This window comes from Pinus tabuliformis, chromosome 6 (genome assembly GCF_031772625.1).
Source record: "Pinus tabuliformis cultivar Carrire ecotype Pingquan chromosome 6, CPIR1, whole genome shotgun sequence".
Classification (NCBI taxonomy): Eukaryota; Viridiplantae; Streptophyta; class Pinopsida; order Pinales; family Pinaceae; genus Pinus; species Pinus tabuliformis.
Genome location: NC_142292.1, coordinates 792,188,604 through 792,216,203, shown reverse-complemented (window position 1 = coordinate 792,216,203; position 27,600 = coordinate 792,188,604). Strand labels below are relative to the sequence as shown.

Sequence of the window (27,600 nt, the reverse complement as noted above, 5' to 3'; positions counted from 1 at the left end):
GAGATCATTCCCTCACTTGACCCCTTTTTCATGTGGTCCCCCTCATTAATGCCTCCTAGTCATTTTATCACTTTATATTTTGTACCATGTACTTTTTCTCCACATAAAGTTAACTTTAAAACACAAAGTAACTTTAATTTTTAAAAGTACATAGTACATAAAGTACTTTGTAAAGTGACTTTATCATGACTTTAATATAACTCATAAAGTCACATGCTAAAAAGGTGTTTTAAAGTGTCTTCCTGGGCAAAACTTCGAGGAGTTGGATAATTTTCAGTCTAAACCATTGATTGCAGGTCTGGGCTAGGTAATGCAGGATATCCCCTTGTTGCCATCCTGAGCCCGAGCCTGAGCTTGGTTAATTGAGAAGCTCCCTTAGGCATGTCTTGTCATTAATAATTGAAAAATTGTTTTCAATATGCTTATGAAAATTCACAGTCATGGATGTATCTCAGTCAAGCATAATATTCTGTTCATCATCATTAGGCTCATTCTAAGTGCATCGGTTTGAGATATTTATTGGCTGCAATCTTGAGCTATAGACTAAATCTTTGGTGTCCTCCACATCTTCAAGGGGTTCTATGCCTGCTTTGGGCAGGCCACAGGACCTTAACCTTTTTAAAACCCACACTAATTTTAATATTATCAAGAGATTGCTGTATGTATTTTGCTTCATCCTCTTAACTTGGTATTTTATTGGAACTACAACCATGGAGGACAAAAATACGATAGATGGGTTCGAGATACTTATTGGCTACAATCTTGAGCTATAGACTAAATCTTCGGTGTCCTCCACATCTTCAAAAGGTTCTATTTCTGCTTTGTGCAGTAGCTGAAGTTTTTAAAAACCCATACTAATTTTAATATTATCAAGAGACTGTTGTATGCATTTTGCATCATCCTCTTCACTTGATATTTTATTCGAATATGCAATTATGGAGAAGAAAACATAAGATAGATCAGTATTGTCAAGCATATCAACACATACCTGAGTTTTTTGTAACTTGATAAGTTGTTGGTAATCCACTGTGCTCACTGCATATTGCTCAAGACCAAAACTTGGCTCACTGTCATCCATCTCATTATTTATGCAGGGATAATCAGTATTGTAGCTACCATTCTGAATCATGAACTGATTCACCGGTGTCTTTTGCATCTTCTAAATACTGCTATAATTGTGCTTGTGATGGGCCTTCTTGCTTTGCAATTTTTGAAGATGGGATTACTTTTAAACCCTTCAATACAATGATCATGCTCTAAATACTTTTATCCATACTATCATATTGATACACTTATAATCACTTTATGTGGGTGGTGTTCTAGAGAGCGTCATCTGCACCCACTGCCTTCCTGATTCATGGCACTAAATGAAGCTTCATTGGCAACCTTTGTTGAGAAATCACTTAGCGGTGACTATGACCTTGGTAGTTGTCTTTAGGGTGAGGGATTTTGTGGCACTATTACATTTATTTTTAGAAAACATTTCTGTCTAGAAACCTTCATCTAGATCCATTGTTAGATTATCTTAAAACCAGCTATCCAAACAAACACATCAGATCTAGTTACTTTCTAGAATTATTAACTCATGAATGCAGCAAAAAACGAGAAAAGCAATCACATTATCACACCCAATGCACAATTATTTCTGCTCTTCTAGATCAGTTCACCATTGAAAATAGCTTCTGAACTTACAAGAGCCCCTTATAGGGAAAATGGCTCTGATAAATTAACAAAAGAACAACAAAACTGGAAAAGTTTCAGTCTGCACAAAAATCAAGGCATATCTGCACCAAATATGTGGTCCCTTTGCAATCTGTACAATTGTACGAAATCTGTATTGATGGTTGTATGACCTACTCTGCTGGGCTGTATGACTGCTTTTCTCCTTGCTACTGTTTGATTGCCTTCTCCTTGCTGAACTACTGTTGAAACTTCTCGCCAACAGCTGAAAATAAGATCTTTGATTTTCTTCTTCACTCACGTGACAGGTGAATGCTTTGCCCTCTCTTTCTTTTACAACTTTAACATGAACCAAAATCTTAATCTTCAACGGTTAAGATCTAACCATGGGATCAATGGTTCTTTTTTAATTAAATCATTAAGTGACCCACTTTAGTCACATTAATAAAAAGCATTCACTTAATTAATTATTTAAGTGAAATTTTGTAAAAAACATAGGTTGTATTTAATGATGATTTCGATAAGTAGACACCCTCATGTAAATACTTGTTTGTGCCACAAACACTGACACTCTTTAGCGAGGAAGGTATTCTCCACCACTCCAAAGTTGTCTCAAAACCGGACAAACTTGGCCTTCACAAGGGCTTGGTGAACATTTCTGCCAATTGTTCCTCGTTAGAAATATTTTGCATCTTGACTGCTCCCTTCAACGCCCTGGCTTTGATGAAGTGGTATTTGATCTCAATGTGTTTGACCTTTCGTGAAACATTGGATTCTCTGAGAGTTTGATATAACTCTGGTTATTGTAGTGGATCATTGTTGGCTCAAGCTTCTTACCAAAGAATCACGTGAGTATCTTGCGAAGCCAAATGGATTCATAACTAGGTAGATTGGCCGCCTTGTACTCTGCCTTACTTGAACTCAGTGCTATTGAGTTATGCTTCTTGTTGAACTAGGAAATTACGTGTTAAAATTGGCAACTAGGGCCAAATTCCACCTTAAAATAGCTCATATGATGGAGATGGTTATTGCATTGGATTCCTCGTTTCGAGAGGTCCAATTTTGATATAAAGATCATCTCATTTTGACAAGAAGAAATGGAATTTTGAATTTATTCTCTCTCATGCACAAATTGTCAAGGTCGGCCTTAGTCAAATATAGGCTCAAAAGCCCAATAGATGTGTCTCCTCACTCTCAATGAAGTGTATAAATAGGAGTGACCTCTCTCTTCATTTGGATATCACTCATCTCATCACATATCTCTCTTTCTCCTCTCTTGATTGGTTCTTATAGCTTGGAGGCAACTTCTTTCTACTTCGCATGTGTGGCAGGGGGCTGAAATTCTGGGATTGTTTGCTGGCCGAATTTCAGGAAAACATACAAGTGTTGACCATGGCTCTTTTGACCAGTGTTGACTTCGTTTTTTGAGGGCATAATTTCGATCCTTGCATTTATTGGCATAGGAATTGAGGTGATTGGGACAGTTTGACCAGGGTTGACTTCAGATTTGACTGCAAAAATTACAACAGTGTTTTCTCTCCTTTGATTGGGTTGACCGAACTTTTTTGGGCTGACTTTGACTCTCTTGAAAGGCCGGATTAATCTGTTGTAGACCGAGCTACCTGGAGGACATTTTGGTGCTGATTTGACCAGCATTGAATTTCTGGTTAGTGCTGCAGTTGAGAGTTGATTTTGATAGGAATGTTTTGGGCAAGTTAATTTGATATTTGTACTCTCCCTCTGCTGAACTATTCAATAATAATAAGAAGATTTGATTAAAGGGGTTTCCCCACATTGGGGTTTTCCCCTGGCGTCTGCCAAATCTTGTGTCCTCTTGTCTTGGCTTGTCTTCTGCACTTTTTTTAATGTTCTATTTGCATTTACTATCAATGTGGTTAAGTTAATGTGATTGCTACTGGAAATAATTGGAAATTGTCATTGGGCTGATAAGGAACATTGAAGTAGATTGTGCTAAAGCATAGAACATGCCATTGTTATCTAAAATTAACATGACGGCTAACCCCAAACTGAAGCAACACCTAGAGGTTCTCTTTCAATCTGTATCCTTGCCTGTCCTATTTGAATCCGAGTACTGCAAACTTACACCATCTCCGCCAAGGTATTGTAATTCATATCCTACTGTGCATGTAAATATCTAAGCATGTGCTTTGCTACAACGTAGTGACCCTCCCTCATTCCACCATGAATTGAGTCAAGGTGTTAATAGCTATGTTGCCAGGAAACGTGGGTTCGGGGACGGGACGGGTATGGGAACGGGGACGTCATTTTTTGAAATAGGGTGCGTGGGTTCGTCGGGGTTATATATATATATATATATATATATATATAATATAAATATTATATTTTATAAATTATAATATATATGAATTTGTATATTTTTCAACTTTAAACAAGAAAACTAAAATATTTATGATTTAACTGTATTGATTTCAGAGGTTAAAGGCTAATCAAATATCCTCTTTCAAGAGATAATAGAGCCCAATTTATGTATCCTTATTCACTGTCCGGATTTCAAGATTTTTGCCAAATCCTGTAGCAGCTTGCCTACTCAAGAAATCAAGTTAATTGCAAAGGCTCTGACAATCAGCAAGTTTAAGTTCTTATGAGATGGAGCATGTTCCAGGTGTGTCCTTCGCAATGGCATTGTAAAATTTGGGAAATTTGCTCTTAAACAATATCAGACTTTGCCTTATTAAACTACGATTTTTCAGAGAACAAGCTATGTTTATTGCTGATCCATCTCTGTTGTAGAAGACTGATTTTAATGGCTGAAGATCTATTATTTAAAGGCTGATATTCCATTTAGATACTGCTGTAATGCTACCAGGTTCCACCGCTTTGACCTTCACTACATCTATTGGTGTCTAATTAATTGCATGGCTGTTTATGCTCAGAAATTTTCATCATTTTAAGCTGTAACAGCAGTGATAGTCTAATTATGAGTTTTTAAATAAGTTGTCTAGTTATTTGAAGCATTTTCCCATTGCTGCAATGACCCCTGTCCATGTCACTTGAGAGAAAATATAAAACCAACATGTACAACAGTTGTCCTTCAACTATTTGATAAAGTACCTCAATTAAGACTCATTGAAACTCAATTAAAAACTCAGAAATTTTAAGAGAAAATTGAGTATATTTGAGTTAAATTTTAAGAGAAAATTGAGTATATTTGAGTTAAATTTTAAGAGAAAATTGAGTATATTTGAGTTGGGAATATTACATCTACATCGACACTTTCCAATCCTTTCCGATGTATCAAAAGAACCCGGTTTATGATTTCGAAGTCTCGGGTTCTTTCAAGAAGAACCGGGTTCTTAAGGGTTCTTCTCAGAGGTACCCGTTCCAGCACCCGGAACGTGGGGACGGGAACCCGGGACGGGTTCGAGAACCCCACCCCTGGGTTCGGGAACCCGTGCAACATAGGTTAATAGTAAAACTAATGTTTGGTCAAGTGTTGACTAGTTACATCAATGATCCAATCTTCCTGAAATTGGTCACCATCGGAGTGCCCATTAGTCTTCTGTCCTCCGTCTTGAATCTCTTCAGGATCGAGTGTACTTCCCATGTGCGAGAAAGATCTCGCTCAGTTGCTACCAAACCTTAATGCTAGAATGTAATGCATCGACCTGATATCCTTCATTTCAAATTCTAACACTAGGTTTGGCTTGCAACCTACAATCAGTCTCTTTGCATCTATTAGAATGAGATCTTCCACATACAACACCAAAATGAGGGGCTCATATCCAACCAACAAGAAGTATAGCTTGGGATTTGCCTCGCTCTTGGTGAAGCCTATGCCCTGGTAAGCACTGTCAATCCTAGCACATTAGGCCTTGGGCTCCTGTTTGAGTCAATATAGGGCTTTCTTAAGCATGCGTACATGTGTCTCATTGTCATGGACTGTTAAATTGTAGCAAGAAAAGGCTTCATTTGACTTGTGCCTTAGTCAAATGGAGAAATTCAAATTTCCACATCGGCAGGATGACTTGAGTTGCATTTAGCAGGAGTGACATGGCATTGTCACTTAGTTAAGTCAGTCAATTCGAGTTTGTGGGCAAGAAGTAGAGGTGTGCATGGGGTGATTTCTAAGATGTAGCAATCTAGTAGAGTGTTAGTTAAAGTCGATTATCTGAGCTCTAGTCATAAATAGAGTCAATAGGATTTCAATTGAGTAGTTGTAATAGTTGTTAACTGACTGATCTCCTAGTTAACTAGTCAATTTATTGAAAATAGCCCCATTCATGCATAGAATTCGAATTGTCTAGTTGACTGGAGGAAAAAGGCATCAATGTAATCATTATTGTATACTATATACTAGTGAGTGTACAATGCTTGAGAGACTATTCTCTTGGGACTTGCGTAAGAAAATAGGGTCTTCTCCTATTCTTTAGGAGTTAATTTCCTCAGGAATTGCGCGAGGAAATAGTAGGACCAGGAGGGCCAAGAATTGGCTAAGTATTTTGCAGAGCAGTCTTAGGAGGAGGAGATAGTATTGCAGTGCAGGTTGTGCTTCAGGATTGAAGTTGTCCTTGTAATAGATTAATTTTTCTCATCTGATATAATACAAGTAGAGGAGGGGTTTTCCTTAGTTGGGTTCACCAGTAAAAACGATGTTCATTGTGATTTATTGATTGCATGTGTTTCTATTGTATGTTTTCCCTTCCGTAGATTGAGTAGAAGAAATTTGTGTCTATTGTTTTCAGTTCGAATTCATTAGCAGCTACAAATTTCTAGTTATTTCTACATGGTATTAGAGCCTTGAAAACTACATAGAAACCAACTTCCTGATCTTCTCCTAGAGAAATTTCGAATAGTAGATTTGTGGTGCAGGGATTTTCTTCAGTGCAGGAACAATGCCTTCCAATGGATTGAAACTTGAGTATGCGTTGGAGGGAAGTTCAAATTTCATTGTCTGGAAGGACAGAATGGAAGTTGCGCTGGATGACAATGGATTATTGCAATACACAAAAACTGATATTGCAAAACCATCAACATCTGATGCACAACAACTGACTTAGTGGAAGAAAGATACAACTAAAGCTAGGAGGATTATCTTGGAGTGAGTCAGAGACCATGTGGTTTCGAGTTTGCAGGGTAAGCAAACTGCTTTGCAATTTGGAAGACCCTTACAGACCTATTCGAAAGTAGCAATGATGGCAAGAAATTGACATTGAAAGATAAGCTCATGAACATTCGAATGTAAAAAAAATGAAACCATTGTTCGGTACCTATCCAGATTCACTCAGGTCAAAGATGAACTTGGAGGAGTAGGAGAGACTGTGCCACCATTTGAGCTTGTGAGCTTAGCACTCCTTGGTCTTCCGAAGTCCTGACATAGCTATCAGGATCCAGTTAACGGAAGAGAAGCTCCCAAAATGGGAGAGACATTGGTTTGACTTGGTGTAGGAGGAGATTAGAAGAAACACTAGAGATGGAGTCTTAGCCAAATTTGATGAGGAAGAACATTATGCTCTAGTTGGCAAAGGAAAGAATGCCAAAGGAAAGAGGGCCCAAGGCGAGGCAGAATCCAACCAGAACCATGGGAAGAAGAAAGACCTCAATCAAATTAAATGGTTTCACTGCCATGAGTATGGACAATATGCAACCAAGTGTCCACATAAGAAATCTAACAAGGAACCTACAACAACAACAGGAGGAGATGCTTTCACATCACAATTTGAATTGGATTTCACCCTTAGTGCGTGAATGGAAAGCACATTAAGAGGGAGTTAGTGGTGTTGAAAAATGTAACTAGGTTTGGTCTTCATAATGACATGTGGAAATATGATTTTATGTAATTAATGAAAAGAAGAAAAATAAACTTATTATTAATGCTTGTCTCATGGGTTTCATGAGCAAGGAATTTTATTTTTAGTGATGGCTCCCATTGTGAGCCTTTAGGATTTGTCTTCTAGTCATACAAGTCAATTTGAGTCTATGCCATGTATGAAGGGCCCTTCTTGGACATATTATATTTGCATATGTTTCAATGGAAATGTCAAGTAGCCCTCTAAGACCAAGCACAACCAGTAACCTCAAGTCGACTTCAAAGTGGAATTGATTATCTCCTCCAATAGACATGTCGACTCACCCTCTTCAAGTCCGACTAATTTGAGGAGGAAACCACTATAAATAGGAAACTCGACCTCATTTCAAATCATTGGAAAATTCAGAGAAGTGCAAGTCTACAGTTAGAAGTGCGAAAGGGTGAAAGGAAAAGCCTCCCAACCAGCAAGTAACAAGAAGGAAGAGCGAATTTCTTAAGGAACTTTTTGGGTCTGTTTTAAGGGTTGAAAACTCTATATGTTCAAAGGAATCCGTTTCAATAAGGTCGAGGAGAATTATGTTGGAGTAGTGGAAGCCGAGGAGAAGTACAGAGAATTCTATTGCAGCTGTGGAAGCTGAGGAGAAGTACAAAGAACTCTATTGCAGCAGTGGATGCCGAGGAGAAGTGCAACCCTCCTAGAGAGCCGAAGTGGAAGAAGGGGTAGTAAAGAAGGTCCTGAATTAAGGTCAAGGATTACAGACATAATTCAAGAAGGCCGAAGGTTTGAAGCAAGAAGGAAGCCAAGGTTGAAGAAGAAGCCGAGAAGGAGGAAGGAACAGAAGGTTGACTATTGTTGACTAAGGATCCTGTGTCTTGGTCTTGGAGTGGAAAATAGGTCAAAGGTCTTGGTCTTGGTATTTGTTAATTGGAATCTCTATAAGAAGAAGATTTTGTTTGGGTTTTCCTCTCGAGAGTGATAGGTTTTGGCGCTGGATGATAGCCTATATTTTGTGTCTTGTCTCTTTATGGTTTATGCATTGGTAGCTATTTGATGAAGAAGAACAATAATAACCTAAGGAAAAGAAGATCCTAATCTATAGAAGTAAAAAACACTCACAAGCAGTTACTAATAGAAGAGAAATCACCTAATTGCTATGCCCAAATTTCTCAACATGGTATCAGAGCTAAGGTGACAAAGTCAAGGAAGGGCATCTTATAAAGGGACGCTCAAAGGATCAAATCTCTAGAAGGACATCAGAACAATTTGAAGGATATTGAAGTGAAGTCAAGATATACAAGAAAGCATCAAAACCCTTTATTCTTCCCACTGAAGACATCATCAAGAGGTCATCATTGATCCTCATCAACAAGACTTCACCATCAAAAGGGATCTCCCTCTCTGTGAGACCAAGGATCATTATTGAAGAAAATTATCTTCAATAAATAGAAGTTTTCTATCCTCTATATAATCATCAACATCAAGAAAGCAACAAGAAGGAGGAGCATCCTATCAAGTAAGTATATTTATGTCCACATTTGAATCTGTCAAAATGTCTTTTTCCAAGGACAAAAACAAATTGGTTGGGGCTTCAAACTATCTTGCATGGAAGAAAAGGACAGATTTGAACCTCATTGAAAATGAGGTTATGGATCAGGTCAAAGGATCTATCACTAAACCAAGAAAGGAAGATGCTCAAGCTCTTGCGAAGTATATGAAAGGGGAAGTCAGGACCCAAAGGATTGTCATAGAATCCATCAATGATCCCCTCATCCCATATGTATCCAAACTCGAAACTTCAAAAGAAATCTATGACAAACTTGTAGAGTTGTATTTTGTAAGCACTGCTGGAGAAGTTTATCAATAAGGCAAGAAATCTACAAATTGAGGATGTCAAGGGAAGATGGAATAGCCTCATGCTTTATGAGGATATCTGAAATCCGAGATCAACTACAAGATCTAGGAGAAGTCATGACTGACAAAGAAATTACTACAGTTGTATTAAATGCACTACCAGAAGAGTGGTGTAACTTCACTTCAAGTATCTGTGGGAAGAAAGAAGCTACTCCATTCTAGGATCTATGGTCACTATGCAAAATTGAAGAATCTAGACTAAATGCCAAATTTGATGTGGGAGCAAGTGAGCAAAATCAAGCGGGAGCAAGTGAGCAAAATCAAGCATCTGCTGCTATGACTAAAAAAAAGGGGAAATTTGGAAAGTTTGGTCCTCAGAAAAAGAAGAAGAACATGGCTAAAATACAATGCTATGGGTGTCAAGGATTTGGGCACTATAGAAGAGATTGTCCTAAGCTCAATAAGGACAATAACAAAAGAAGAAGAGAAGATTACATCACTGAGGAAGTGGAGGAAGTTGAAAGGAAGAAGTCGAAGAAGGAGGAAGTAATAGATCTCCACTATTGAGATAGTCTTCCTCACATAAATTCTTTTCAAGTTCCTAAGTCTTCTGTTGTAAGATATGGCTATCATGATTCACTAAGTAAAATAATGGGATGCATCAAGGCATCATGGAAGCATTGAAATCAAGAGCTCGAGACATCATAGAGAAGCATGAAAGATGGTTAGAATCTATGGAAGTCAAGGATATAGCTCTTGGGAATCTCATTGAAAACATAAGTGGCAAGGTCATCTAGTACAAGGTTTGTCATACATCTGTCAAAGGGAAACATCTTCTGATGGGGATACTTTAGATCCTCAAGATTCTCTGATGGAATCTACATTGAAAGGTTCACCGTTCATGAGGGGAAGCAAGTGTTTCATCAAGAATTCCAAACTTGTGGAATTCATGGATGATGGTATGATGACATAAAAGGAGAAGCAAATCAAGGGATTGAAGCTCTTTCAATCAAGGAAGTTGTTGTAGGAAGTCTGGATGACCCAAAGGAAAAAGAGGTATGTATGCTTACAGTCTATATTGAAGAGTCATGTCATATGGTTGCAGGTAACATGGATCAATGCTCTATCGTGAGAGCATAATCAAAGGAAGGATCTCCTCCTTCGAAGGAATGTAGAAATGCATGGGTCACACATTCATTAAAATCAACACAATATGTCCTCATATGTAATATGAGGTGGTTGACTATAATTGAGGAATTCTGACTGGAAGTTCCTGGGAATGAAATGTGTGAAGAAAGGAAGAGATCATAGAATATGCAACCATGTCAAATCTTCTGAAAGATAAGAAGATTTGACTAGGATATCTCCATGGAAGATATGAAGACTCTGATGGAGTCTGAAAAGAAAGAGACCCTTAACAATATATATCTTTGGGAGATGTGTCGATATGTATGCAGGATGCTAACGCAAACTAGAAAATGTCATGATGAAAGACCATCACAAAGGTAATGTTGATTTTAATGTTCATTCCTTTATTTTTTGAACAAATATCTCGATGGGTTTATGCAAGGTTGTCGAGGGAAGATCTATGGATGTCTTCCACAACTGATGCACATGTAGTAGGATGAAAGATCCTTAAGGAAACATAGCATGAAGAAAGCAACATGGCATGAAGGAAGGCCATATATGGATTGATGGATCACTTTCTGATGATGACATGGCTGACCCATGTATGAAAGTGATGGATGGTCGGTGCCCTATGAAGAAGAAGCCGAGAAGGAGGAAGGAGCAAAAGGTTGACTGTCGTTGACTAAGGATCTTGTGTCTTAGTCTTGGAGTGGAAAATAGGTCAAGGGTCTTGGTCTTGGTATATGTCAATTAGAATTTCTATAAGAAGAAGATTTTGTTTGGGTTTTCCTCTCAAGAGTGAGAGGTTTTGGCCATGGATGATAGCCTATATTTTGTGTCTCTTGTCTCTTTATGGTTTATGCAATGGTAGCTGTTTGATGAAGAAGAACACTAATAATCTAAGTAAAAGAAGATCCTAATCTAAAGAAGTTAAAAGCACTGACAAGCAGTTACTAATAGAAGAGAAATCACTTAATTGCTATGCCCTAGATTTCTCAACAAGTGGTACCTACACTCTGGTGCTTGACACTATCACCTTTAAGAGGGAGTGAGGCTCTCATCTTCATCTCAAGAATGTAATGTACGTGCCTGGCATGAAGAAAAATCTAGTTTTTATAGCTGTACTTGAGGAGAGAGGATATGATGTGGTGTTCTGTAGGGGGAAATCTTATCTAAAGCATGTTGCTACTAGAAAAGTAAAACAAATTGGTGTTCGAGTTAAAAATCTCTACAAGCTAGAGGTAGATTTCACCTTGCATGTAGCTACACCTCTAGGGGTGAGGTGGGGCGATGTAGAGCCTTAGTCCCAGATTTGCAAATATTTGGGCAAGGTCCATAGGAGAGCAACAACAGTTGTAGTATACTATTCTCATGGATCATTACCCTTGCTACAAGGGCCTACAATATTCAGTAACAGAAGGATCAATGTCAGTCAATGCAGTCAGATATTGAGCGACATAACAGAGGCTAGTAGCAGATAGACTCTGAAGACAATTGCAACTCAGATTCAAAATGAGATAGACCAAGACCTAAGACCAATAGACCTTCCTCCTCCACCAACTCAACCTTCCAATTAAATTCAACAATCTTTAGCAGTGTCTTGTCCAACAACTTTAGCCCAACAACAACCTAGAGATTTCGCCCCCCAACAACACAAAATTTTGGCCCAGCTTCAGTACTACAATTTCGGCCCATCATTAGTACTACAATTTCGATCCTCCATGTGAGAGGGGGAGAATTTCGACTTCTTGTGCTTGATAGAGACATCCTTCTCCTTCGCTAGCCCTTTCCTCTTCTTCCTTGAATTTCACACTTTTTCTGGCCCCAGTAGTTGCATATTGAACTTGATGAGTGAGTTTGAGTTGCTGTCTTTATATAGGAGTTTCTGCCCCTCAATTAGGCTAACTTGTCCTTCCTTGAGACCGACTTGGTGGAGGAAGCCTAGGAGACCTAATTTCACATAAAATAAATTTCTTTTTGACAAAAATGGTCTTTTAGAATGTGACATGGACAAGGCCATTTGACATAAACCCTAGAAGCTTGCAATGCATGCTTTGACCTATGAATAATTGACCCAAGCATGAAAGCCATGCTTTAATAAGTCAATTTTATTTATAATAAAATTTCTTGTTCTTTCTTTTGACAAATTCAATACATCATGAATGAAATACAATTATGAAGACTGACACTAGTTACATTCTTCAATAATTTTCACCCTTTTTGATGAAAAGTTTCCCTTTGGTCTTCTTCATCTCACTGACCAGGACCAAGTTTTCATTTGTTGCTCCTCTTCGCTTGTTGTTCGTGGACTCTTTACGAGTATCCTCTTGGATGTATTCATCGGAAAGTCTCTCCCACTTGGGAAGATACTTTTGGGCACAAATGCCCATGATGAATGGTTCCCGAGCCTTGGTGAACCCATTCAGAGCAACATTCACTAGCTCTGTATCTAGTACATCCTCCAATAATTGCAAGCTGGTCATGGATTTGTGTGATTCTCATAAGGCAATTGGTCACATTGTTGGAGGGGTTCATTTTGCATTCTGAGCGTAGTTTTGAGAATCATTTTTTGACTCATGTTATCACTTTGAAAAAATTAATACTACAAAATCAAATGTCCTTATATTTGATTTTTTTGCAACATGTAGAATTAGATGATCCTTAATAGCGTAAAGGATCACCCTCTTTTCCTCTATGTCCTTATCCCATGCTGCCTGTATTATAGGGTCTACTATTGTTGGTGTTTGCATGCTCCCTAAGGTCTATGTTGGAGCAGGAGGGTTGGACACGACTTCCCACAAGTATTGCTCCTTCAAGATCACTGAGATTCTTTCCTTCCATGGCAAGAAATTCGAAACCGCATCAAGTCGATCCTCAACTTTCACATTGGTTACAAAAATGGCTGTCATGAGCTTTGTCTCTCAAGCTTGTTGAAGTATCTTGAAAAATAATAGATCTACTTTTCTCTCAGAACAAAACCTCTAACACCATGTTAAATTATCCTAAAACCAACTATCTAAGAAAATAGATCAGATCTAGTTGGAATTATTAACTCTTGCATTTAGCGGAAAACGAGAAACGCAATCACACACAATGCACAATTATTTTTTCTCTTCAAGATCAGTGCATCATTGAAAACAAGAAAAGCAATCACATTATTCACAATTATTTCTACTCTTCTAGATCAGTTCATCATTCAAAATATCTTTAGAACTTTTACAAGAGCCCCTTACAAGGAAAATGGCTCTGAGAAATTAACAAACAAATAATAAACTTGGAAAAATTTCAGTTTGCACAGAAATCAAGGCATATCTACACGAAATGCATGGTCTGCGTTGCAATTTGTTTGGCCTACTCTTCAATCCCTACAAATGACTCTACGAATCCGTACAAATGACTATACATCCTCCTTTGCTGGGTTGTATGACTGAAATTCTCCTTGCTACTGATTGGATCTCTTCTTTTTGTTGAACTACTGCTAAAACTCCTTGCTAATGGCTGAAAATCAGATCTTCGATTTTTTTCTTCACTCATGTGACTTGTGAAATGAATGCTCTCTGTGTCTCTTTGTCGTTTTCCCCCTCTTTCTTTTATAATTATTCTCTTATGACTTTGACATAAGCCAAAAAGCTAATGTTCAATGGTTAAGATCTAATTTTGAAGTCAATGAGTCTCTTTTAATTAAATCATTAAGTGACCTACTTTAGTCACTTTATTAATTAAAAGTCACTTAATTAAAAAATGTTCACTTTGTTAATTAATAAAGTGAACATTTAGAAAAAGCATAGGATACATTTAATGAAGATTTGCATAAGTAGATACTCTCTTGGAAATACTTGTATGAGCTACATCTATTTTCCACCCTAGGAGCTTTGGGGTGGAAAAGGTTTGGGAAGGCAAAGCCACCTCTTGGTTGACCTATGTCATAAATGGTCACATCTATGGTGATCCATGATTTGAGAGCGAAAATAGATGTTGGGATAAATGATGACGTGTGAAAGAAGACTATGTTAGATAATGGTTACAATTTTAGTTTTAATATCCCACTATTATTGATTAGTGAATGTCTACATTGCCCATTTTCAATGTTTTAGGTTCATTTAATAATCATCTTGACTTGACATTTTAAGCTGTGTCTCTCTTTATCTTAATGCAATGATTTTGATGATATGTCAGTATTTGTTGTAGCATATCTTTTTTTGATGCTAGGGGCCATCCTTTTTGGTTTAGAGATGGATTGTACTCAATATTATTTTGGTTATATGCACCCTTATATAATTGAGAACTTTTTCATATTTGTGCATAAATGGTTTGGATTCATATGGATGCACATGAATATATACATTTTTCTTTAAATTGTGAATATTTTATATATTTTTTGGCCAACCGGATTTTTGGTTTGGTTTTTTTTATTGGTTCTGGTCCAATTTTGATTGGTTGGGGGGTCTACTTGTTTGGTGAACTGTTTGGTTTTGCTAACATTGCCTCATATTTGAGGCAGAGGGTGGGAAAATCACTAAGGCTAATGCTAGATAACTTCCATTAGAGGGGATTCTATCTGCTCTAGGGCAAGCCATAACTTCATCAAAAGGCATGGGAAATCCACCTATACTAGGCAAGGTAGGTAGACAATTTTTTCAATTGAGAAATCAATAGTTCGTGGGCCTCAAACATGATTTCATGCAATTTCATGCATATGGGTTGAGTATTGAGTCGTTGAACTAAAATACGAAGAAATCTTTGGTTAGAGTGATAATGGGTGCAAAGCCCCCACACAAATCTAGTGTTGAATCAACGATATAGCAAGCACCCTTCCATTGAAGTAATTCAAAATGGTGGAGCCCACTCTTAAATGAATTACATTCTTAGAACAAAATTTTGAGGAGCCTTTATTCTCCATTCTCTAGATTGACAAAATGGTGATGTAATTTTTAGTGGAGGCCATATTAGCTCGAGAAGTTCATATTTAAACAAAACAATGAGAAGAGCTAATAACTCTTCTCTCTCTAGTTATGGTCTCAATGATCACCCAATTCACGATAATCTTTATCTTCATTATGCAAGAATATCAATAATGAGCGTAGTAATTAATATTGTATTTTTCTAATTTATGAATATAGTAAATTTACTTGTATTTATTTGGTTTGTGAATTTCGTATTTGTGATTTCTACGTTAAATTTATATTTTTGAATTTCTTCACTGAAAAGTGTTGCCCAATATATCATTTTCATTGTGAGAGATAATTTCATATATTTGTAACATTAATTTCCTTGTCTTGCCATGTCAATTGGTGATTAAGGAATTGACAACAAACTTCAAATGTTCTCATGTGAGTAGATGATTGAACTACCCTATTGTATTCACGTTGAATGTAAGCTTTTCATCCCATGTTTTGGGATGCTTGTGATTATATCCCCTCAATAAATGAACAAGTATTGTGTATCCATTTACTTGGGTATGGAATGAGTGGATTTGAATCCATACCTTCTCAAGGAACTTTTCAGTTGTCTTTTGGCCTTTGATGCTCTTCTTACAATGAGTAAGAGCAAACACTTGCTGAATCTATCCATTGCCACTATAAAATAGTCATTTTCACTCTTTGTCCTTGGCAAATCTCCCAAGAAATCCATGGAAATGTGTTTTGTGTTCTAGAAGGAAGGTGTAACGTTGTATACAATCCCAATAGGGAGGTCGTTGGTTTGCTTATATTGCAAAGTGTGGCTGCACTAACATACCTTGAAGCATCTTGATCTATGCTCATGTCCTTTCAACAATTTTCCTTTGATGCTTCCTCGTTTGGATGTCAACACCATTAAAAGAACTTTTTACTCGCAGTTACCACCTTCTGGCTTGATTGGCACCTAATGACACAACCGGACATTCAATTTCATCAATATACTTAAGTAATAGCAAATATGAGCATGTATTTCTTTGTCACTCGCATATTGGTGTCTTTGATTTTTGAATCCAATGGATATGTTTGAGAATGGGCATGAGACTCCAAGCTAAGTTGTTGCACCAATTATTTGGAAATCAAATTATCTTAGAAATGGGATCAAAGAGTGGACACCTTATTTGTGATCTGAATCTTTGGTAGGAAAAGTCTTTCTCTTTCCTCTTCAATTTTTTCTTTCCCTTCTTTTTCCATCGGTAAGGCTGATTTTTGTTCACCATTGGGCAGATTTCTCTTGCTCATTGCTACATGATTTGCGTTGCTCTTTCAAGACTGATTTGCTTTTTCTTGTGGGTAAGGCTGATTTTTGTTCACCATTGGGCAGATTTCTCTTGCTCATTGCTAGATGATTTGTGTTGCTCTTTCAAGACTGATTTGCTTTTTCTTGTGGATATATCCATTTGCTGCACATACATGACTGATTTTTTATACTTGCAACCGTTTTTTTGCACATGTTTTTTCTTGCCTTCCAAAAATATGTGATTGTAATTTGTTTCGAAATTGCTTATCTTGATCCAATGGCACCCCCCCAATTCTATATAGCTTGTTTTCTTGGAAGCATCATAAAACAGAATTATGACTAATGGCACATCACATTTGCTTTTATTGATATACTCAGAAATAGCAGCAAATCTGAACTTATATTTATTTATCACTGTCATATGATAAACATATTTGAAAATAGGCATGAGTCTCCAAGCCAAGTTGTTGCACCAATGATTTGGAAATTAGATATTTCTAATAAATGGGATCAATAAGAGTTGATAACCTCTGATCTTAATCTTCAGTAGGAAGACTTTTCCTCGTTCTTTTTGCACCTGTAAGGCTGATTTTTGTTCACTGGGAGATTTTTCTTGCTCTTTGCTAGCAAATTTCTATTTCTTTTTCAAGATTGATTTGATTTTGCTTATGATTAAGTCCTTTTCACATACTTGCCTGATTTTATTTATCCATGCTCATTTTTAATACTTACATATTTGGGGTTCATTTGAAGGCCAAACATGCCAATTTTACACATCTAAATTGCATTCAATTTCTTCACTTTAATCTTGAGTGATCATTGCTTGCTAATGGAGCTTCCAATGTCCATCAATGCTACAATATTTGCAATGGTGTTTTGGGTATTTGGATGCTTGAAGTGTATACCTTCGAAAAATATTGTTTTGAAATTGCCTATCTTTCCAAACTTTTGCTTATTTTGATTCTCTGTGTAGATTGTTTTCATGGAAGCATCATCAAGAATTATGACTGATCTGCCTCCTTAGGAATTTCAATCCTCAAATATATCTAGCTAACATATACGAGACTTGATGTAGATACCCCATGTCCATGTGAAGGAAATATTAGAATATATCTCTATATCTCTATTTAGTAATGCTCAGTCTTTTAGATGTTTCTATTCTTATTCTTTTAGCAGTTTCTTAGATGAAACTGTTTGTTCGATATTCTACATAGAAACCTGATGTTTCTATTCTTGTAAATATCTTTGTATTATCATTGAGCTGTTTGCTCCATGTGAATTAATTCATTGAACATTCTTTTATGGTATCAGAGCAAGGTTAAGAGATTTTTCTTGAAACAGTAATACTATCTGCATCGTAATCTCTTGAGTCCTTTCTAAGGTCGAGCCCTCTGTAAGCCAGGCAGCCTTCACTGAGTCTTAGCCTCGGCTTTGCTCGCTGTGATAAAAGCTTACAGTCGTCCATCTCGATACAGAAATGGATTCTTCTCTTGCATGATCATTTTATTAAAGAAATAACTTTGTGGCGGTGACTGTTTTCGTGGAAGTTTTTGCTGGTCAGTTCTGCTTGGAATAACGGATCCGGCTATCTCCTTCTTCACCTGGCGGCTACTCGACCACACCGTGGAATTTCTCAGCATTTGTGATCCAGGTGTTCTACTTTCAAAACTCATTTGTTTGTTTGAAAATTGGAGTTGTGTTTTGAAAATTGATCTGCGAGCATCGGTCAAATTTTTTTTTGCTGATTAAACGCTGTCAAAACCCGTGGTTCTATAATACGCCAAATTTGTATACACGCATTTGTATACACGCTCTCTGTCATAGCTCTGTTATATAACCAGTATATATAACCCGTATATACTCTCTCTGTCTGTTATATAGCTCTGTTATAGCTCTGTTGTATACACGCTCTGTCTGTTATATAACTCGTGGTTCTATATACGCCCGTAACCCGTGGTTCTATATACGTAACCCGTGGTTTATATACGCAAGTGGATTATAATATACGCCCGTATGTAATCACCCGTGGTCATTATATTTCAAATCCCGTGGATAGATATTTGAAACCCGTGGTCAATACATATTTCTGTTGAAACGCGTGAATATATTCTGCCGACCCGTGGTTCCGTTGCCGTATGCTGTAGAACCGTGGATACTTGAAAACCGTGGTTCATTCCTGAGGGGTATATACCTGAGACAAGAGACGTATATACTGAGACGTGACACCGTGACACGTATTTCAAACTAATATATACCTGAGACGTGACGTGAAGCTCACGTGGGCCAATACATCCGTGGTGTAGATCGTATTTGTTTCAGATCTGCGTATTTGTTTTGTGAGCAAAATATATCCGTGGTATTTACCAGCAGTGTAAGCTTGAAACTGAAGACTGGCACGCTGCACGCCCGGTGCATCATTAGATTTTGTTAAATGCAACAATGTCACAACTCTGAATGTATTCATTTGCTGGTTCAACAGTTAGCTGCTCCTCAATAAGATCATCAACAGACACGAGGTCATCTTCAATAGTCATCATTATCTGAAGCTTCTTAATGCCATATGTGGGTCCGTATTTCAAAAATTTGTATTTGCTGTATGTATGGTTCTGATTGCCAGCAGTGGGTTACCAATCAGTGGAAATTTTTTTTTTTTGTGATCCTGACAGTCTTCATTACATCTGACTTTGCATAAGTATACTCTTATGGTAGACCGGCATTTTCTTGAGGCAAACTGTATTCTCAGAACTGTATTAGCAGTCCTACTATTGTTTTAGACAGCTGAAAGTCCGTTCTTTAAATTTTCACCAGCATAAGCAGTCAGCTACATTGTTCTTGTGTGTCATACTTTTGTATTCTCTTTGTGAAAATGGCCACACTTACCAATCTGATGTTAGAAGGAAATCAACGGTTTAATGGCAGCAACTATAACATTTGGAAACAAAGACTGCTGACCATTTTTGAGTACAGGCGTCTTGATCAACTCATTTTGGGCAAAGAGCTTCGTCCAGGTACAGCCGGGACCGATCAAGATAAATTTGATGATCGAAATCGAGAGGCTGTTATGCTTCTCAAGCTCTCTGTAGCTGATGATCAGTTACCACAGATCCCTTCTGGCAAGACAGCTGCTGAAATCTGGGAACAGTTGAAAGAATTGCATGAGACATCTGATAAAAGCAGAGCTTTTTTTCTCAAAAATCAGTTGTTCTCCATCATTATGGATGAACATATGTCTTTACAGGAACATCTCAACAAAATTAAAGACATTCGAGATCAGCTCGACGCCATTGGTCGGACCATGGAGGAAGAAGATATGGTAGTCATTACCCTGAAGAGTCTACCAAAATCTTATGAACACTTCATTGAAACACTTAACATTACAAATGTTGATCTGAAGTTTTCAGATTTATGTACCAAACTTCTGCAGCAAGATAGGTGGAAACAGCAGTTTGGTAGTGGTACTTCATCAGTGCCCTTGGAGAATGCATTTGCTGCAAAATATCAGTCCTCTCAGTCTTTTCAGCAGAGAGGATCATCTCAGTCTTTTGATCCTAACAGGAAGAAAAGTGTACAGTGTAATTACTGTCACAAGTTCGGTCACATGAAGAAAGACTGCAGGCAGAGGATTGCTGCTGAACAAAAGAAACAGGGAGGGTCACATCAGACAGCGAATGTTGCAGAACATTCCGAGCAGACAGATTCTGCCTTTTACGCCTTTATGGCTAAAAGGTCTTCAGAACATGTACCTTCCTCTGCATGGTACATTGATTCTGGTGCATCACGCCACTTCTCTCACAGGCGTGACTGGTTTATTGACTTTTCACTTTTCAGTGATTCAGTTGTATTTGGTGGAGGTGAAAAGTACACTGTTGCTGGCAGGGGTACAGTTCAAATTCAGTCTGGTGGACGCACGCTCATATTTCTAAATGTATACTATGTTCCTGGTATGGAGATTAATCTGCTCTCTGTCAGTCAGATTATGAGGAATTCTCCTCAGCTTGATGTTATGTTCAGTGCACACAAGTGCTCAATCATTGACAGGGAGACCAGTCTGACAGTTGCTACTGGCCTCGAGGACCATGGTCTATACAGGCTACTTGACACCGGTGACTTTCCAGAAGTGGCACTAGCAGCTCGTGTCTCTCCCATCAGTACTCTATGGCATCATCGATATGGGCATCTCAATATGCAGTATCTTTCTCAGCTCTCTCGGGAGGGACTTGTGTCAGGATTACCTGATATTCAGACTCAGCAGTTGGGAGTATGCAGCGCCTGTCAAGCGGGAAAGCAACATCGGTCGTCATTCAAAAATGGCGAATCTTGGTGCGCATCCCAGGTACTCCAGTTACTTCATGCTGATATTTGTGGTCCTATGAATACAGCTTCTATAACTGCTTGCAAATACTTTTTACTTATTGTAGATGACTTCAGTCGAAAGATGTGGGTGTATTTTTTAAAAAATAAATCTGATGCTCTTAGTACCTTTCAGAAGTTTAAAACTTTAGTTGAAAAAGAATCTGGTTGTAATATCATGACCCTTAGGACCGACAATGGGGGGGAATTTTGTTCCTCAGCTTTTGCCAACTTCTGTGATATTCATGGCATCAAACGTCAATTCACCACACCTTACACTCCCCAGCAGAACAGTGTTGTCGAGCGTCGCAATCGCACGGTTGTTGAAATGGCTCGTTCCATGTTACAACACCGGAGTGTTCCAAACAAATTCTGGGCTGAAGCAGTATTTACTGCTGTTTACCTTCTTAACCGATCCCCTACTCAGGCTGTTAAAGGGAAGACTCCTGAAGAAGTGTGGTCTGGTCGTAAGCCTAAGATCAGTCATCTCAAAGTTTTTGGCTCAGTTGCATATGTTTGGGTTCCATCTGCTAAGCGATCTAAGTTGGATTCCAAAAGTCAGAAACTAATGATGACAGGTTACAGTGATCATCACAAGGCTTATAGGCTGATAGATATAGCCACTGGTCGACTTAGCTTCAGTCGAGATGTAGTATTTGATGAAGACAGAGGATTCTTTCAGTCTTCTTCTTCTGAGCAGCGTTCTGAGGATCCGCCTCACAGTGTTCTTCTTCCAGTCAGTCCATCCGATGGGAGGGATGATGTAGAATCCAGATTTGATACTACTCTATCTGAGCTTCCTCCAGAAGCTAATCCCCCTCTTGCTATCCCTATTGATCTTGAGCCTGCCTCTCTTCCTCCTGATATTGGTCCCTCTAATCCTGATATTGGTTCTTCTTCTCTTCGGCCAAAATGGTGGGCTAAGACCATAGGTGATCTCCGGGATAATGAGCTCCTTGAAGGTAGAACTTCTAGGCATAAGAACAGACAACAGTCTACAGTCAATTTTGCTCTTATGGCTAACCTTCACAGTACTTTTGAGCCTCAAACATACTCAAAAGCTAAGGGTATATCTGAGTGGGAAAAGGCTATGCAAGCAGAATTTCAGAGTCTTCAGAAAAATCACACATGGACTCTTTCTGATCTTCCTGCAGACAAAAAACCCATAGGCTGCAAATGGGTGTATAAAGTCAAATACAAAGCTGATGGAACCTTAGACAAGTATAAAGCTCGGCTTGTGGCTCGAGGATTTTCACAGCAGGAAGGCATAGACTATGAGGAGACTTTTGCTCCTACAGCCAAGATGAGTACTATCAGGCTTGTGCTTGCCCTAGCAGCTCAATTCAAATGGAAAGTTCATCAGATGGATGTAAAAAGTGCTTTCCTAAATGGTGATCTCCAAGAAGAAGTCTACATGACGCAGCCTCCAGGATTCAAGGTTGCTGGTCAAGAACAGAAAGTGTGTCGGTTAGTTAAAGCCATCTATGGATTGAAACAAGCTCCTCGGGCTTGGTACATAAAAATTGATCAGTATCTGACAAATCAAGGTTTTCAGAGGAGTCCATCTGATGCAAACCTGTATATCAAGCATACTGATGATGATATCTTGTTTGTAGTTGTCTATGTGGATGATCTTATCATTACTGGCAGCTCTGCACATTTGATCCATGGGATCAAACAAGATCTATGCAGAACTTTTGAGATGACAGACTTGGGACTTCTTCATTACTGTCTGGGGGTTGAAGTATGGCAGACTGAAAATCAGATCTTTCTTTCTCAGTCCAAGTATGCCAAAAATCTTGTGGAAAGGTTCAGAATGCAGGATTGCAAACCGGCCACGACTCCTATGGAACCAGGGCTCAAACTTTCAGCACAGTCATCCTCTCCTCTTGTGGATGAAACTTTATTCAGGCAATTAGTGGGCAGTCTCATCTATCTTACTGCTACCAGACCTGACATCAGTTTTGCAGTAAGCTACATTTCTCGCTTTATGTCAGCTCCTAAAGCTGATCATTGGATAGCAGCAAAGCGGGTGCTACGATATGTGCGTGGTACTTCTGATTATGGCCTCTTATATACTCACAGCTCCACTTCTACTCTCAGTGGCTACACTGACTCTGACTGGGCCGGTTCGGTTGATGACCGTAAATCTACAGCTGGGTATGTGTTTAGTCTAGGATCTGGAGCTGTTACTTGGACTAGTAAGAAGCAACAGGTTGTGGCTCTCTCCTCAACAGAAGCAGAGTATCGGGGAGCAGTTAAGGCAGCCTGTGAGGCAGTTTGGCTTCGTCGTATGCTTGCAGATATGCATGTTTTTCAGACAGGGCCTACTTCTTTGTTTTGTGATAATCAGGGAGTGCTCAAACTTGCCAAGAATCCTGTCTTTCATGAACGAACAAAGCATGTGGAAACTCACTGCCACTACATTCGACAGTTGGTTGAAGACGGCTCAGTTCAGTTGCACTATGTTCCCACCACAGAGCAGCCCGCCGATATCTTTACCAAGCCTCTTGGTCCTGATAAATTTGTAAAATTTCGCGGGTCTATTGGTGTTGTAAATAGATTGAGCATTAAGGGAGGGTATTAGAATATATCTCTATATCTCTATTTAGTAATGCTCAGTCTTTTAGATGTTTCTATTCTTATTCTTTTAGCAGTTTCTTAGATGAAACTGTTTGTTCGATATTCTACATAGAAACCTGATGTTTCTATTCTTGTAAATATCTTTGTATTATCATTGAGCTGTTTGCTCCATGTGAATTAATTCATTGAACATTCTTTTAGGAAATTGGTTGTGTGTATTCTTGGATGTTTTGACCTTGTTTTTTATGAAATTGCCATTTTATTTTCTACTTGTGCTCATGACCTGTTGTGTAGAAATTTCTTCTCATCATGGATTTGAATTTTCCCAATTGGTGATTAGTAGCCATCATTTTTTCTTTGAAGACTTCGCATGGGTGGCCCACCATATTAATGTAACTTAGAGATCTTCAATCTGGTATATGTAATTTTTTTCTTATCTCCATAGTGATGTGCTTATACATCTCCAACATTTTATTTTCTACTTGTGCTCATGACATATTGTGTAGAAATTTCTTCTCATCATGGATTTAAATTTTCCCAATTGGTGATTGGTAGCCATCTTTTTTTCTTTGAAGACTCCACATGGGTGGCCCACCATATTAATGGAACTTAGAGATCTTCGATATGTTATGTAATTTTTTTTCCTATCTCCATAGTGATGTGGTTCTACATCTCCAGTTGTTCAGTGATTTACTCTATTTCTATTTATAAGCATACAACTTAAATTTCGACCATGTTTTAAAGGGTGGATGTTTCTTAAATGTCCTTATTCCCTTTAAATTTTCTCGCTTTGTGTCCTCTTGCCTTTGTGGAGGCTCTTCTTCTTCTTTATCTTCCTCTAGGACGTAGGAACATTGGCTTCAATTTTTTTTAAATCATCACCAATTCTTCTATTGACTTCATCAATTTAATTTTCATTCTAAGCAAATTTCCTACACAATTCTCCAATCTTTTGAATCTTGCTTCATAAGTGATTTCTTCATGATTTGATCTATCATTTCCAATTCGTTGTCTATATCTATAGTTTCTATAGTTTCTCTTTCTCTAATTCCTTTGCCAAGAGCCTTCCCCATTTGATTGAGAGTGTTACTCTTCCTTTCACTCCCACAACGCTTAATTCTTGAAACTGTAGGTCACAAGAGAAAGTACCATGCCACCTTGTACAATCTCTTTGTAGTTTGGATTAGTGTTTGCTAACCTCACGTGAATCCCTATTCAATTTGGAAACAAAATATGAACTCGAGAGACTAAAATCTTGAAAATGCACCCTTTGAAGATGATTCTTTGATACCAAGCTGGAGAGTGTTTGCTATTTCCATTCTCATAGCTTAAGACTTCACATTATTATTTGTTTTATGCTATAAGATTAAAGTTGTTACTTTACATATATTCATTATCAGTGGTCATGTTATGTGTCATTACTATGATGTGATGATTTCATATTATTTTTGAATTTATGGACATGATTTAGTGATGATTTGTTTCTTTGCCATATCATTGTGAATAACACATGCATGGCCCATTGTGGCTGCTATATAGTTATGTACAAGTTATATTCTTTATTAGCTTGTGATAATTGTTCTGTTTTGATCATGAAACAATGTTGATATAATAACCATGATAACATGCATTGTGTGCGCTATATATATCGACCACAAGATGGCGATGGGTTGATAACATGTGGTATATGCTAGTGGCATTTTCATTGTTGAGTGGTGATGATTGGATACATGTTATAAGTAATATTTTATTATTGTTCCTCACATTTTCAATGAAAGATCTAATGGGATCCCATATCCATGAAAAGAAGATCCCCTTATTAGCAAAATCTTCTCCCTGGGGGCAACTCAACAATCTCATTAAACATATTTGAGAAAATAGGAAGTTGACTAATTAGTAGGGTGACAACTAACTACATTTATGGACAAGCAACTAGGAGGGAGACAAGTGAAGTAACTTAGGGTGGGGTGGTGGTGGGTGTGAGTAATTGAGATAGGGATAGTAATTTGGTGAATGATGTAATTTGGGCGAGTACCATTGATTACATCAAATATCATGAGCATTTATAATAGTAACATACTAACAGGGGGACCACTGGTGAAATAGTAAACTAAGAGGGGGCACAATAAATATAAATGAATAATGGTAGTGAACCACCATGTTGTCGCATTAATTTACAAATTGGGAGTTAAACTATAAGTGGTGTGAACATACACTTTATTTTTTTTGTTGGTTCTTGTGAAGCTACACTAGTAAAGTGTATGTTCACAGAATGGAATTACACTCGTTGAGTTCTTCTTGCAATGTATTTTTTTGTTAGGGCCATTCAAACCCTAGAAATCACATGGGGTCACTTTTGAAAGATTACTTGTAATCTCTACTTTGGTATGGAATTAGTAGTATGTGATGATTTCATATTATTTTTGAATTTATGGACATGATGTTGTGATGATTTGTTTCTCTGCCATATCATTGTGAATAACACATGCATGAACCATTGTGGTTCACGACCACCCTTGGTCATTGGGTGGCCGCTATGTCCACGGTTTATTAGACTAGGCTGATCGGCGGGGATCAAACCTTTCGGCCATCACAGACCTGACTCCAAGAGCTTTCGGGAATTGACCCTCTGACCTCCCATCTGGCGATGCCCCGACTTGATCGATTGAGCTAACTCTTGGGGCTATTGGTTGGTTTATAATTATGTACAAGTTATATTCTTTATTAGCTTGTGATAATTGTTCTGTTTTGATCATGAAATGATGTTGATATAATACCTATGATGACATGCTTTGATAACATGCATTGTGTGCCATTTATATATTGATCACAATATGGCTATGAGTTGATAACATGTGGTATGTTAGTTACGTTGTTGAGTGGCGATGATTGGGTATATGCTATAACTATGTTCTTATTATTATGGCTCACATTTTCAATGAAAGATCTCATGGGATCCCATATCCATGAAAAGAAGATCCCTTTATCAATAGTTAGTAGGGTGACAACTAATTTCATGTATGGACTAGTAACTAGGAGGGGAACAAGTGAAGTTGGGGTGGATGTTGGGGCGGGGTGGTGGTGGGCGTGAGTAATTGAGATGGAGATAGCAAGTTGGTGAATTATGTAATTAGGGCAAGTACAATTGATTACATCAAAGATCATGCGCATATAATAGTAACAGACTAGTAGGGGGACCACTATTAAATAGTAAGCCAAGAGAGGCACAATAAATAGAAATGATTAATGGTAGTGAATTTATGTTGTGAATTAATGCAACTACATGCTAGTGCAAAGGAAGAATTTCTTGTGAAGCTACACTAATAAAGTGCAACAAAGAGGCTAACTAGGCCAACAAAGGCCATTGGCTATGTTTTATCCCATCGAATTCTCTATCTTGAGACCACATAGGTCTCTAGACTCTCCATGGTATGAGCCTTAGAAATTTGGTCCTTTGAGATTGTTAATATAAACGACATCATCATTATGGCCTTTGACCAATTACCTAGCCTCTTGAGGTTGTTAGTAAAGTGACACCATTAGTGCGGCGTTTGACTAATTACCTAGCCTCTAGTTTGGGAAGAGGATTCCTTGAATGTATCCCAAATTCACCTTAGAGGTAGAGATAGCTAAGAGCTTTAACCGCCAGCATTAGGGGCAAGGGGCACCTTATTTAGATATATTGGAGAATTCCGACCTACTTTGAAGAACATATCTTAACGGTAAGACACGATAAGGCATGGAGTAGTCTTTCAACGCTATTGATAAGTCAGACCCTAGAGCAAGAAGAATTCTTAGATTGAAAGGCCACTCTACTTGATCATAAAGGATGTGCCCCTAGAAATCCCACGTATACAAAGGCAAGTTAGGTGGGTAATTTTTTCAATTGAAATGTCAATATTCGAAGGGCCTCGAGCATGATTTCATGCATATGGGTTGAGTGTTGGGTCAAGGAACTAAAATGAGAAGAAATTTAGCCAGAAATCTTTGGTTAGAATGGGTGCAAAGCTCACACACCTTAAAT

General features: G+C 38.0%; 1 protein-coding gene across 11 annotated transcripts in view; it reads left to right on the top strand.

Moving 5' to 3' along the window:
• Positions 1-27,600, top strand: part of LOC149261165 (uncharacterized) — a 186,598-nt gene that overhangs the window by 37,833 nt on the left and 121,165 nt on the right. For 2 of the 11 annotated variants that reach the window (XM_089421790.1, XM_089421782.1), the window contains exon 5: positions 3,052-3,278. The exons of 7 other annotated variants lie outside the window; for them this stretch is intronic. The gene's annotated coding sequence lies outside the window, so the exon portion shown is untranslated. Of the gene's footprint in view, positions 1-3,011; positions 3,279-27,600 lie in introns of those variants that run through there. 2 more of the 11 variants (XM_089421794.1, XM_089421784.1) reach the window with 1 other exon arrangement.